General features: G+C 46.1%; 1 protein-coding gene across 2 annotated transcripts in view; it reads left to right on the top strand.

The window, feature by feature from the left end:
* The first annotated feature begins 1,131 nt into the window (after nucleotides 1–1,131).
* Nucleotides 1,132–13,245, top strand: part of DYRK1A (dual specificity tyrosine phosphorylation regulated kinase 1A) — a 150,825-nt gene continuing 138,711 nt past the window's right edge. For both annotated transcript variants that reach the window (XM_068270417.1, XM_068270420.1), the window contains exon 1: nucleotides 1,132–1,436. The gene's annotated coding sequence lies outside the window, so the exon portion shown is untranslated. The remainder of the gene's footprint in view (nucleotides 1,437–13,245) is intronic.

Here is a 13,245-nt window from a genome sequence, read left to right as displayed (position 1 = left end):
TACCGCAGGAGCTGCACAGTAACGTAGGTATGTCCCACGCCCGCGTTAGATGGTCCACTTCCAGCGCAATGTACCTCAACGTGGGGAGTGTAAACTGTCCCATAGACTTTCATTAGGCTGCTGTGGGGTGCACCGCACTGCCCCAGTCTGAAAGGGCCCTGAAGGTAAGGAGCAACAGTAAAAGCATCTCTAGTATTTTGTTCCACAATATAGGTAATTTAAAAGTTTTTGGCCACTTCTCGCTTTGTGTAGCGATTGCATTTTTAAGAATAAATACATTGTATTTATTGTTTTCCAGGTCAAAGAGTTCACTTCCTGACTTGTGTCAGGGAGTGAATTACAAAACGGCTTGGGGAAAAACGCTTGGAAAACCGCTAAGCACAAAGCGCCAGGAATCGGAAAAAAAAGACGCCTCAAAAACAGCCCAACGCGGACGGAAACACGAGCCGAATGCGATGTGAACAAGGTCTAAGCGCCAGTGTTCTGCGCAATGCTATCGTTTCTGCCTAGTGTGCTCCTACCCTGAGTATCTCATTAGAACCTCAGTGTCAAGACAGATAACATGGTTATTCCCCAAAACAAAAACATTTCAGGGACAACCGCCGAAAGAACCCCCAAGCGCCCCGCGCGTTCCCAACAACGCCCACTGCTACCCCCTCCCGACCACGCCGCTCTATAAACATCATATTTACATAACTATTCATTTGGCCGCTCACGCCCCAGACGTTTTGTTATTTTTTTTTCTCTCTCTCTCTCTCATTCTCCTGACCACGCCCCCATCACATGACCGCCCTCGTCGTCACGGCCTGACCGCTGCAGCAGCAGCTCCTCGCACCGTGACGTCAGCGCGCATCTGGGGGCTTCGCGCTGATTGACAGTCTCCATGGCAACACGCTGATCCCGCCGCCATTTTGTTGCTCGTTTTTTTTCCTTTTTCTTTTTTTTTCTTTTAATTCCGAATAAACCCCGCGTGAAAAGAGGGTGCAATAGGTGCCTTGTGAATATGTGCGAATAAAATATCTGTGGGTGAGCGGCAGTCGGGGGAGGGGGCGTGGTGAAGTGATGAGGGGAAGGAGGAGGGGGGAGGGTGTTGTTGTCAGTCATGGTGTGAGGAGGAGGAGGGGGAGGGGTAGCTGCTGTTGCTGGTGGAGGTGCTAGTGCTGCTGCTGCTGGTGGTTTCCCCGTCCTCTTTTTTTTTTCCTCCCTCCCTCGCTGGCTGGCTGCGCAGCTTTGGAAACGCGCGCCATTTTGTGAGTCCCCCTCCCCCCTATCCCTCCATCCTGCGCGGCGGCGGCGGCGGCCGGGACCCGAGCAACAGCAGCAGCAGCCTCCGCCATAGGCTGGCCAGTGCCGGGGAGGAGAATGCTGGGGATGAGGAGGAGGAAGGGCCGCAGCAGCTCCATGTGACCGCACGGGGGGACGAGACGAGGACACGGGTAAGCTGGCTGTGCCGGGGATAGGTGAGGCTGAGGGGGCTGCCGTGCTGGTGACTGAGGAGCTACATGGCTGGTGCCGGAGGACTACATGTGTCATAATGTTCTGCTGCTGAGGAGAGAAGGTGACAGGTCCTTCCTGGGTTGAGGGACTACATGTGTCGGGATGCTCTGCTACTGAGGAGAGAGGGTGACAGGTCCTCCCTGGGTTGAGGGGCTACATGTGTCGGGATGCACTGCTGCTGAGTAGAGAAGGTGACAGGTCCTCTCTAGGTTGGAGGACTACATGTGTCAGTATGTTCTCCTACTGAGGAGAGAATGTGACAGGTCCTCCCTTGGTTGAGGGACTGAATGTGGCCATGATCTGTGATAGGGAAGAGGATGAGGTGACAGGTACACTCTATTTAGGAACTACATGTGCCAGGGTGCTTTGCTGATGACAGGTCCTCCCTGGGCTGAGGGACTGAATGTGGCCATGATGCTATGATAGAATGTGAAGTGACAGGTATTGTCTGTGTTTAGGAACTACCGTGGATGTGCCAGGGTGCTAGTGATGTGCTTTGCTAGTGACAGATCCTCTCTGGTTTTGAGGGACTGAATGTGGCAATGATGCTATGATAGAATATGAAGTGACAGGTACTCTCTGTATTTAGGAACTACATGTGCCAGGGTGCTTTGCTTGTGCCAGGTCCTCCCTGGGCTGAGGGGCAACATGTCTGGGGTTGCTGTGATAGGGAGTAGAGCTGATGTAGGTACTCTCTACACAGAGGAGGACTATGTGTCAGGATGCTCTGTTACTGGGGAAAGGAGATGACAGGTCCTTCCAGGGTTGGAGGACTACATGTGTTAGGATGCTCTGTGGGTGACAGATTAGCCCTGGGCAGAAGGACTGTATTTGTCATCTTTTTCTGGTTTTCTGATAGGGATGAGAGGTGACCAGTACACTGTACACTTGAAGTGGCTAGAGGACTACATAAGTCATTATATCCTGCTGGTGATAGATCATTCCTAGACTGGGGAAGCTATGCTGCTGAGGAGAGCAGGTGACAAGTTCTTGCTGAGCAGATGGACTGAAGCTCTGGTAGGAAAGGCCAGGAGATGACAGGTCCTTCCTGGGCTGCGGGGGTCTACATGAGACACATTGCTTTGATACGGAAGAGGCAAGTGCTATATATATGGAGGAGATTGGGGGACTACATGTGACAGGATGCTGTGCTTATGCTAGGTCTTTACAAAGTAAGGGATTTCATGGTTTCACAATTCCCTGTCAGGAAAGCGTAGAGGTGACAGTCTCTCTAAAAGTAAGAACTGCATGTGTCAGGATGTTGCGCTGGTCATAGGACCTTACAGGGCCGAAGGACTACACGTGTCTGGATACTGTATGAAGATACATGTGCTTTCATGCTATACTAGAGACAGATCTGAACTGAGTGATTGCAATTGTCAAAATGCTTTGTGACAATTCTTTACTGGGCTGGAGAACTGCATATGCGTTGTTGCTATGATAGAAGAGGTGACAGGTACTCTCTAAACTGAGGAGGCTGAAGGACAATAGTGTCAGGATACTGTGCTGGTGATTGGTCCATGCTGGGCTGAGGAACTCCTTGTGACTTGTTTCTCTGATAGGTAATTGTGACAGGTACTTATTAAACTGAGGCATATGGACTACATGTGCCAGGATGCTGTGCTGCTGACATGTCCTTGATGGGCTAGGGAACCATGTGACAGGCCCACCCAGAGCTGGGGGGGTACTGCATATGTCAATCAGCTTTGCTAGGGACAGGTCCTCACTAGGATGATGGACCAAATATCACCATAATTCAGCTATTTCCTATATTAAGGGACTACTAGGGTAACAGTAGGTGATAGGTACTAAAGACTAAGTAAGACTGGATTTTCTGTTGGGGAGGGGAAATGACAGGAAGGCTCTTCTCTGACAGATCTGAGGCACTATGTGTTCTGGGTGCCTTGAATTAAAGCAGAGGCAGTGTCAGGCCCTGACAACTCTGATGGACTACAAGTCCATAGAATAGCAATTGTCAGCATGTCCCGAATGACAGAGGAGGAGTTGACAGGTCCTTATGACTCTGTGAAACCTCATGTTTTAGAATGTTGTGACAGACCTTCTATACTGAAGAACGGCAAGTGACAGGAAGATCAGATATGAAGAATCCATGATGATGGGCCTGACCCACTTTGAGGAGGCAAAATAACTAAAAATATCTGAATGCCCTGACCGCTGAGGGGAGGAGCATCTCAAATATGACTTTATTTTTGTATATAGGGAGTATTGGAGAACTCTGAAAGAAGAAAGGAACACATAGTTGCTGAAATGCTGAGGAACTTCAAGTGCAGAGATCAGTGATAGAGAGGAGAGGGGGGCAGGTCCTCACTGGGCTACCCTGGTTGAAGAGCTACAGTTTTCAGGATACCCTGATAACAGGAGAGGAAGAAAGGACAAGTTCTCTATAATAGAAATACATGTGACAGGTCTACTGTAGCAGTAAGGTTAACAAATTGCAAGTGCCAGGATACTGTGGCAGAGAAGAGATGACTGGTCTTTCCCATACTAATGGAGCTAAGGAACTACAGGTGTCAGGATGCTGTAAAAGCACCAAGGAAAGGGTTTAATGGGTTCTTTCTAAACTTGGCAGCTGAACATATTTAATGCTTTTATAGTGAGGAGAAGACATCTACACAGTACGACATTTCAAGCACCGGAGTCCCTTACTAGACAGTAGATGGTGATTGGTTCGTTCTACATTATGGGAGCTGAGGAGCTATCTGTACTACGATGGCCCTGATGACAAAGTTGGTGACATGTCCTCTACCCTGAAGGAACAGAGAAATTATAAGTGTCTGTCTGTTCTAACAGTATACAGAGGGGAGGAGGTGACCAGCTCTCACTACACTTAGGATCTGTATTCTTGCCCTGGTAAAGAGGAAATGAGTTGGCAGGGCCTGTATACAGAGAGCAACAATATCTAGATGGGGTAGAGAAGAAATGCTGGACCTTCCATACTAAGAATGGGAAAGGATTACAAGCCATGTCAAAGTGTCCTGACAGCACAAAGGTGGTTGATCTGTGAGCAAAACTTCAAGATCCAAAGGAGTATATTGAGGATTAGAAGGCATGTTGTCTATGTTTAGAGGAACTACCAAGTACCAGTATTGCCAAACAGAATGTATGTCAGATGCATCTTGAAGTGCTAGCAGTGCAGGACAAGGGTGCCAAAACTACTGGCGAGGAGGCAGACTGACTGAGGTACCACTGTGGTGTTACAGTAGTGGCAGAAGCTCTTCTGTATTGAAACTGAGGCACTGCTAAGTAACACTGTGATTAGACAGCCGGAAGGATGACCATCTACCCTGAAGAATTGCAGGCACCGGGCTGGCTTTATAAAGTTGAACGATTTTCTGCTGAAGTCCAAAAAGTAGCTCTGAGGTCTGACAGAGAGGAGGGGTTACGGATACAGCTGTGGAATTACAGGTGCCATGCTGACAGACAAGTGTGGCGACTTCTTGCAGAATGCATGTCAAACATTTTGGGGAAGCTGTGACTTGACCTGGAAGAGGATCCCCAGATTCTCCTGTGGAACTGCAGACTAGATTTGCTAGTGATGTGTTGAGACTAGGAGAACTGTACATGATAGCATAGCTGGAATGGAAGAAAGTGTTGATCTGTCCATTCTCTGAATAGAGCCAGAGGGAACTACAAGTATCACAATTACTTTGGAGACAGTTCGGTTGCTGAGGCCAACTTTTAATTCCAGCATGACTTCACAGTTGATGGTGATGTGTGAGAGATGGCGATTAAAAGGATGGCTGCCCAGGAAGGAATGACATACCTGGAGAAACTGCAAGTGCTCCTAGAATGGTTTCTGATATGTTTACCTATATTTACCTTGCGTTGTGGACTGCAAGCATCACCATGAATTGGTGTGGAGGGATTGGGTTACATTCTTGAAAAGTTAAATAAAAGGTTCAGCTGGTTTGGAGCTACAAGTGCCAGAATCTCCTGATGATGGAAAAGGCTTTGCTGCTGTATTGCTGCAAATCCAACGTGGATTGATGGCATTGTTAGTGTTTAAACAGTTCCGGCATGGACCCATGGAGTAGCCTGGAACAAGTGTCTGGATGCCCTGCCAGCCTCTGTCAGTACATTTGGATCCCTTCATTAATGGAATACCTGTAGTTCTCCAGATGATGCTGATGAACCACTGCTTACTATATTCTACTACTGTAATCGATGGGGGTAGGTTGCTGGACAGAGACCGCTCCTGTGTGAAACAGGTTGGCAAATCGCAAGTTCCAGTTGTTGATCTAGAAGCACCAGCATACTTTGTTTTACCTTACTGAGGTTTGATGTTCCTCAACAGTTGTGAAGCCATCACTTACTCAAGATTATAGCGGTCACATTCCCTCTAAGTTTGGGGACATCTGTACTGCTCCCCACTCTTTGCTTATGTATGCTTTCTACTTGCAAGTGTTTCCCAGAGTCTCCGTTACCCCAACACCTGAATTTCTGCTGGTTGCTCCTAGTGTGTTGCCTCCTCCTCGTCAATTTAACCAAAAGGGGGGGGGGCTGTCACCTGCTCCTCTAATTTCTTGCTGACATTTCTCCTCCTCCCTGACTTTCCATTTGTTTAAGGTGGCAGTCAAGGCAACCAGCCTTCTAGAGAAAGGAGAAGGTTATTTGGGGGGGGGGTGGGGGGGATCATTGCTGCCGTGGAATGATTATTGTTAATAAAGGGGTCTGTGGGTGTGGTTAAGCCCCCTGTATTCTGCTTTGTAGAAGCTGGGAAGAGAATCTGGTAATGCATACTGCTGTGTGTGTATATGTATGCATTTATCTAGCGTTGGTAGCTGAGGCAGCAAGGTGCAGAGAAACATCTTACCTGCATGTATGATGCAACTCGCTGCTAGCACAAAATGATAGTATTTTTGCTATTTCCATAAGTAGGGCCCACCCGTCATCTTGGTTTAACCTGAGCTATGTTAATTTCAGCATGTGCATCAATGCAGAGCTGTCATCTGTTCTGACCTGGAACATATATGAATCACTGACCTGTCATCTGCTTATTACATCTTCCAAATGCATGAATCAGAGATGGACACATACTGTCTTTTATAACCTGGCACAGGAACTAGGGGTGTACTCTGGCCTAGAATGTTTATGGATCGGGGTTTGGGTGCATATATCTGTAGTGCAGCAGGTATGAAATCAGACTAGTGTGGCTACTGATCTGATTGTTTTTGTGAAGTACATGCTATTGACTATCCATCAGACCAGGCCTGAAATCATGATTTTCCGCTGGATGTTGCTTAAAAAAATGTTAGATTTGCTGCACTGTATTTAATATAGTGTTGTATTAGTAAAGCTGTTAAGGCAAGCATTACTTGAATTTTTGCTCTTTACTGTTAGTTTTTTCAGTTGTGGTTTACGTAGTATGAAATGTTATGGACAGGTTTGAAGGCTTCTTTCTGGTAATATCTTCCCAGCCTGCAGATTACTGGAGAACATGTTGATCCTGAAACCGTGGCCTGTATTTATCAAATGTGTGACACTACTAGAAAACAAGTATCCTCTATCTACTATTTAAAAGACATCTGAAGTGAGGGCGATATGGAGATTGACCTTTTTTCCTTTTAAACAATGCAGATTGCCTGGCTGTCCTGCTGGGTCTTCTACCGCTAATACTTTTAGCCATAGACCCTGAAAAAGTATGCCGATGTTTGTTTGACTGAAGTCTGACTGGATTAGCTGCATGCTTATTTCAGTTGTGGGATTCAGATTCTGCTGCAGCCAAAATGATCAGCAAGGCTGCCAGGCAACTGGTATTGATTGAAATAAATATGGCAACCGCCATATCCCTCTCCGTTTAGGTGTGTGGTAGACATGATGCACATGGAGAGATCTGATTGGATTCTTTAGTTCCCAAGAAAGTTTGTTGATACTGGTTGCTGTCACATTACATTGATAAATTGTTTGCCCATGTATACAACGTAAAACAAGCATGATCAAGTTGGGGGAGGGGGCAGTTCAATTATTTGCTTGGATCATTCATGGAATTTGCAGTGAGTATCGGCTTGTGTATTTGTGCACTAAACCTGACATTGGCTCGCTGTGCCCTGGATATTGCCTTACAATGCTTTGAGTAGCTGCTTGACAGGAAATTATTGGGAGGGATTATGGTGTACAGAAAAATAGGACATCCTCGGCATCCCCACCAGTCTGTCGCTGGCATTCCCACAGGCATGCACTGCCCCCCCACCCCCACCCCCCACACGTGAAATGGATGACCTAGTGCAAGAATCTTAGGAACATTAAGATGTTGGAAATGTTGTTTCATGTTATGTGCAGACATCTGGGTAAACGAAAGTTGAAAATTCTGGGAAGTTCTGAGTACAAATCGGTTTACTGTTGCTATGGTTTCGAGCAAGTTTAAATATTTTACCTGTACTAGAACGGTACTGTTGCAAACTGCTGGAAGGGTTTCTGTGTACAAAAGGATACCTGTAGCACTGTACTATGCAGTAGAGTATTGCACCTTGTTAGTCATCAGTTAAAGGGAACCTTAAAGAGAAACTCCGACCAAGAATTGAACTTTATCCCAATCAGTAGCTGATACCCCCTTTTACATGAGTAAAGCTGACCATACGCTGGCCCGATTTGCCGCCGTTTCGACAGCAGATTCGATCACTGGAATCGAATCTGCTGCCAATCGTTCGCGCTAAACGCACCCGCCGATCCGATTTCCTCCCGAAATCGGATCGGTCCGTCTATCGCGCCGTGTGGGAAATTACCGTCGATCGCCCGCGGGTAGGGAGCGCGTTGCTAGCGGCGGCCGATTCGATACAGTTATACATTACCTGTGCTGGCTCCCGGGCATCTTCTCCGTGCTGCACCGCTCTGTTCCTGCTTCAATCCCAGCGTACATTAACTTCCTGTGTCACTCCAGTGACCAGGAAGTTCAGATAGAGGGCGCTCTATTTGAACTTCCTGGTCACGGAGTGACACAGTGTACGCTGGGATGCGGTGCAGGATGCTGGGATGCGTGCAGCGCGGAGAAGAGGACCCGGAGCCAGCTTCAGGTAATGTATACGGGGGGGGGACACAGGCGGCAGGAGCAGCTCAACAGATTGTGATCGGTTTCAGGCTGAAATCGATTCACAATCTTGTTTGCAGTAAAGGCAGCCATACGATCCCTCTCTGATCAGATTCGATCAGATAGGGATCTGTCAGTTGGTCGATTTAATGGCAAATCGACCAGTGTATGGCTACCTTAATCTATTCCTTTTCACAAACAGGCCATCAGGGGGCGCTGTATGGCTGATATTGTGGGGAAACCCCTCCCACAAAGAAATTCTGAGTACGTACTCTTGGCAGTTTTCTCTCTGTGAACCCTGTTGCATTGTGGGAAATGGCTATTTACAGCTGTTTCCAACTGCCAAAACAGCATGCAGCAGCTACATCACCTGCCAGCAGTAAAAATGTCACCATGTGATAAATGTCAGAATGTAAATTAGGGATTTAAAAGATTTTACAATGGGCAAACACTGACTAAATCATTTATGCATAATTATTGTAAAAATGAAGCACTATTTATTAATTTCACTGGAGTTCCTCTTTAACTGAGAGGGATATGGATGTTTCCGTTTAAACAATACCAGTTGCCTGGCAGTCCTCCTGATCTCTTTAACTGCAGTAATGGTTGAATGCGCGGCTCAGCCAGGCGTGCTCCGCTGTCGCACTACCAAAATAAATATGGCAGCCTCCATATCCCTCTGGCTTCAGTTGTCCGTTAACAGCTGAAAGCTGATTCAAAACTTCTTGCTTAGATTGCACTATGCACTGATTAATTTGAATAGAAACTGGTGTTATATACAGCACTATGGAAGATGTTGGCGCTATATAAATAAAAACAAGCATTTTTTTTTCTTCAAAGAAAAGTGTATTTTTTAAAGAGATGTGTTCATGTTTGATGCCAGTATTAGACTACAATGATACAGCCCCAATTCAGTCATCTTACCAACTTTTAGTTCTGGCCTAATATGTCCCAGATGAGGCAAACTCTTGCCAACTAAACACTACTAGAGCCAGGCTAGGCGTGCTAGATCACTTGTGTCCTCCAATGACTCGGCCCCAGAGAGCCTTAGAAGATCTGGCTTTTCTTTTACTCCCATAGCGTTCATTGAGGTTTCAATGAAGTTGGGATCTCTACACCTAGCAGCCTTTGGTGCTCAAAAGTTACTTTTTGAATTATGTTTTGGCCCTGAAGCTCTGATTTGAAGGGCCAATTTCTAAAGCACTGGACTGCAGCAATGTGTATTTATTATTGCACTATTGTGTTATTTTTTTTTTTTTCCACCCCTCTCATATACCCTTTCTATTTCAGCTGACCTGAACTCAGAACTTCCTCTCTGCTCTTAAAGATAAGCAACAGCATAATAACTTAAAAAATCCTGCAATAAATCTGCAATTTGTCTACTTCCTTTCATGGAAGCAGACGTAATAACATCCTTTGCTTAATAATTAGCTCTCTGCTGTGGCAGGCAGCTGAAACAGGTGAGAGATCAAATTACAACTTGTGATTAGTCACAGATGAGGGTGAATTAGACAGGCTAAACTCTTTAAATGCATACAGGGTGCATTTCTCTGTGTGTTCCTTCTGTCTTATGTAAGAAGTCAGATTCACTTTTGTTTTAACTGCCTGAACTGTTTTGCATTGAAGTGGGGAGGGCATATCTCTTATTGCCACTACTATCCCTTATATATGTGACATGGAAGCCATTCAGTAAGGGCCCATTCTCACTTGGAAGCATAAAATGCTTGTGCTTAACAGTATAATCCCTGTACGCTCTCGGGATTTTTGAGCAATCGGGATTGGTACATTTTAGAGTTCTAATCACGATCGCTGTAGAATCGAGGTAAAATGGTACATGTAATGCGTTTTGCGATTGCCGCGAATCGCCTGCGACCGGCAGCAGTGGTGAAATCGCTGCCATACAGTTAGTACTTTAAAAGGCACTAGTGCGCTTCAGCGATTAGCGGGAATCTCCTGCTAATTGCCCCAGTGAGAACGGGCCCTAATGCTCCTCTTGCCACCCCACACTTTGTTGCTGCATTTGCCTATATTTAAAAAACAAAGTGATAGGAGCAGTGTTCTCCCCAGAATTTTTTTCCCAGCCGGGTGGCATGAAATAGTAGCCAGGTGGATTGAGATGAAAATGCAGGGCAACTCTGCTTACAGCATAGGAGGTGAGCCGATGACAGCTGGGTGGTCACCAAATCTAGCCGGGTGAAGCACCCGGCTAAAAGAGCCTGGGGAGAACACTGAGGAGTGCAGTGATATCACAATGAAATGCCAAAGAAAGCATTATTTTGTCATAGTTTTTATAAACTGGCCCCTAAACAAATTTTTTTTTTTTTTTTTTTTTTTTTTTTTTGCTTTTGCATGTTTTACTTCATCTGTAGAATCAGATCTATGGTTTGTTTTTTGTTTGATTCACATAAACCTGTTGAATATTTAAGTGAAAGTTTTTTTATAGCTTCAGGTCACTTGTTGCTTAACTTGCCAATATAACTTTTCTGCACCCAGCAAGCAAAGAGGTTACTCAAAATTAAAGGCTATGTGAACTAAAATTAAACTGTGGTAGGAAGCACTTGATGCAAAGGTTGTTACTGCTGCCTTTAGGATTCCTCCCAATCCCTGTTCTGTACACTTTTAATAGCCTGTCTGGGCAGTCAAATCTTCTTTACTGGAAGTGCTTGTGGCTGTGCAGGAGTGCATAGTCACTGGGCAAATGTCCAGTCAAAGGAAGTGCTTGTTCCCGAAGGAAAGACAATGTGCATGAACACTTCCTCTCACTAGGCATGCGTGGTTGGAAACTTGCACATGCCCATTTGAAATGTGCTTCTGTTCTAGGGATATTTTTTGATGTAACTTTTTTTTTTTTTTTAATTCATTGAAGAACTGATCAAATTTCAGGTGACAGGAAGCCAAAGCTCTATAGAATTTCAAATGGTGCTGAATTTTAGAGTTTTCCTCTGATTGTCAATCAAGATGGCATCTGAAAATTCCCTGCTAAATCCTTAATTGGACTGAATGGCTCCTGAATTCCATAATAAATTGTCCACCTCTGCTTTTATGTGTAGTACTTTATTAGGTATTGAAATTGATTGTTTAGAGCATCACAGAAGAATGACACTCAAATTGAATCCCATGTTAAGTAGACAAAAGTAAACAGTTCCTATACTTAACAGATCATTTCATTGTGGTACGCTTATGCTGGGCATACATGGCATTCTGGCAAGGCTTATCAATCCAGCCTGATGGCTCGATTGATAATATCCGACAGGTCCGATGACCTGCCGGATAGATTCTCCGCTCGATCCCCGCCGGCGGACAATAGCGGGGAACCAAGTGGCTGATTAGGAGTGCCCGCGGGGATCGATCCGGACGAGCGGGGACGCGGCGGGGTTTGATCTGGCGGCTAATCGGCCGCCGGATCGACCCATGTATGCCCAGCATTAGGGAAATACAGAATCTAGAAAAAGAAGTCTAGAACGAGACTAGAACTCAAATCCTGGCTGGAACCAATATATAACGGTTCTAGCCAGTAAGGGCAGGACTCCCTAATGCTGGGAATACACGGGTCGATCCGGCGGCCGATTAGCCGCCGGATCGACCCCCACCGCGTTCCCGGTCGTCCGCGCGGATCGATTACCGCTCGTCCCCGCCGGCGCTTCCTTATCAGCGCTCGATTCCCTGCCATTGTCCACCGGCGGGGATCGGGCGGGGGTCGAGCGGCTTGATTGGGCCAGCTGAATATGATCAGCTGGTCGATACACGGTACAGAAACGTACCGTGTATCCCCAGCATTAGGCCCGGTTCACACTCGTAAGAAAAACCGCAGCATTTTCTGGATCACAGGGAAATGCAAAAACTGATGGTGAATGGATCACTGTCAGTCAACACAAATGCAAAGTCCCATCCTGCATTTTTTTCCGTGGTCTGATTGCGATCGAACTGCACAAGCCACGGTATGGAAGCCTATAAGAACAGACCTGGTGGAAAGGAGGATTCCCATTGGTCTTTTGCAATCCAGTGGGGAGCCCCATGCTTTTGCCAGGCTCTGATCGGTTTGTATGGCTATTCCCTTGCAGTGGACCAAGCGTCAGTGTCTGCGGCTGCTGGCGACCAGCTGTACTTATCTACTTTTTTTTTTCCTGCTTATGGGACACTAATGTTCCAGATGCCTACCAGGGGTATTTGCTGAGTGCACTTAAAGTGAACATTAATTGTAAAAAAAAATGTTTCAACCGCCCCCCCCCCCCCCCCCCCGCAGCTATCCTGTGCCCGTGGCGTGAAGAACCAATCCTCCATTCTCCTGCCGCAGTTAGTTAAGTTCCGGTTTTGCTGACTGATCAGTTGGCGGTCCACTGTTCCTGCGGCCCTTGCCATGCGTATCCTGATACGCATTTGTCATTCAACGCGTCCTACGCATTTGCCATGGAACGCATCCTGCGCAGGTGCAGTAAGAGGGAACCTGCATCTCTTCTAAGCTACCTATGCACTTTGAGTCCTGCAGGAGAAAATAGATTTACAGGTATAAGCTTTTTTTTTATTTTTTTTAGCTAGCATGGTAATAGATCATTGTAAACATTTGGGGAGAATTTGAACTCGTTCCTAAATACCACTTTCTGATATACATGTAGTTTTAAAATTTGCCCTTTTTGCTTCCGAACTGGCAGAGGCACACTCCCTTTTTGCTTTTTTATTTACAATGTCTGTTATCTGCAGGTTGT

The sequence above is a fragment of the Hyperolius riggenbachi genome, chromosome 2 (genome assembly GCF_040937935.1).
Source record: "Hyperolius riggenbachi isolate aHypRig1 chromosome 2, aHypRig1.pri, whole genome shotgun sequence".
NCBI classification, from domain to species: domain Eukaryota; kingdom Metazoa; phylum Chordata; class Amphibia; order Anura; family Hyperoliidae; genus Hyperolius; species Hyperolius riggenbachi.
This window is presented reverse-complemented; position numbering and strand designations above follow the sequence as displayed.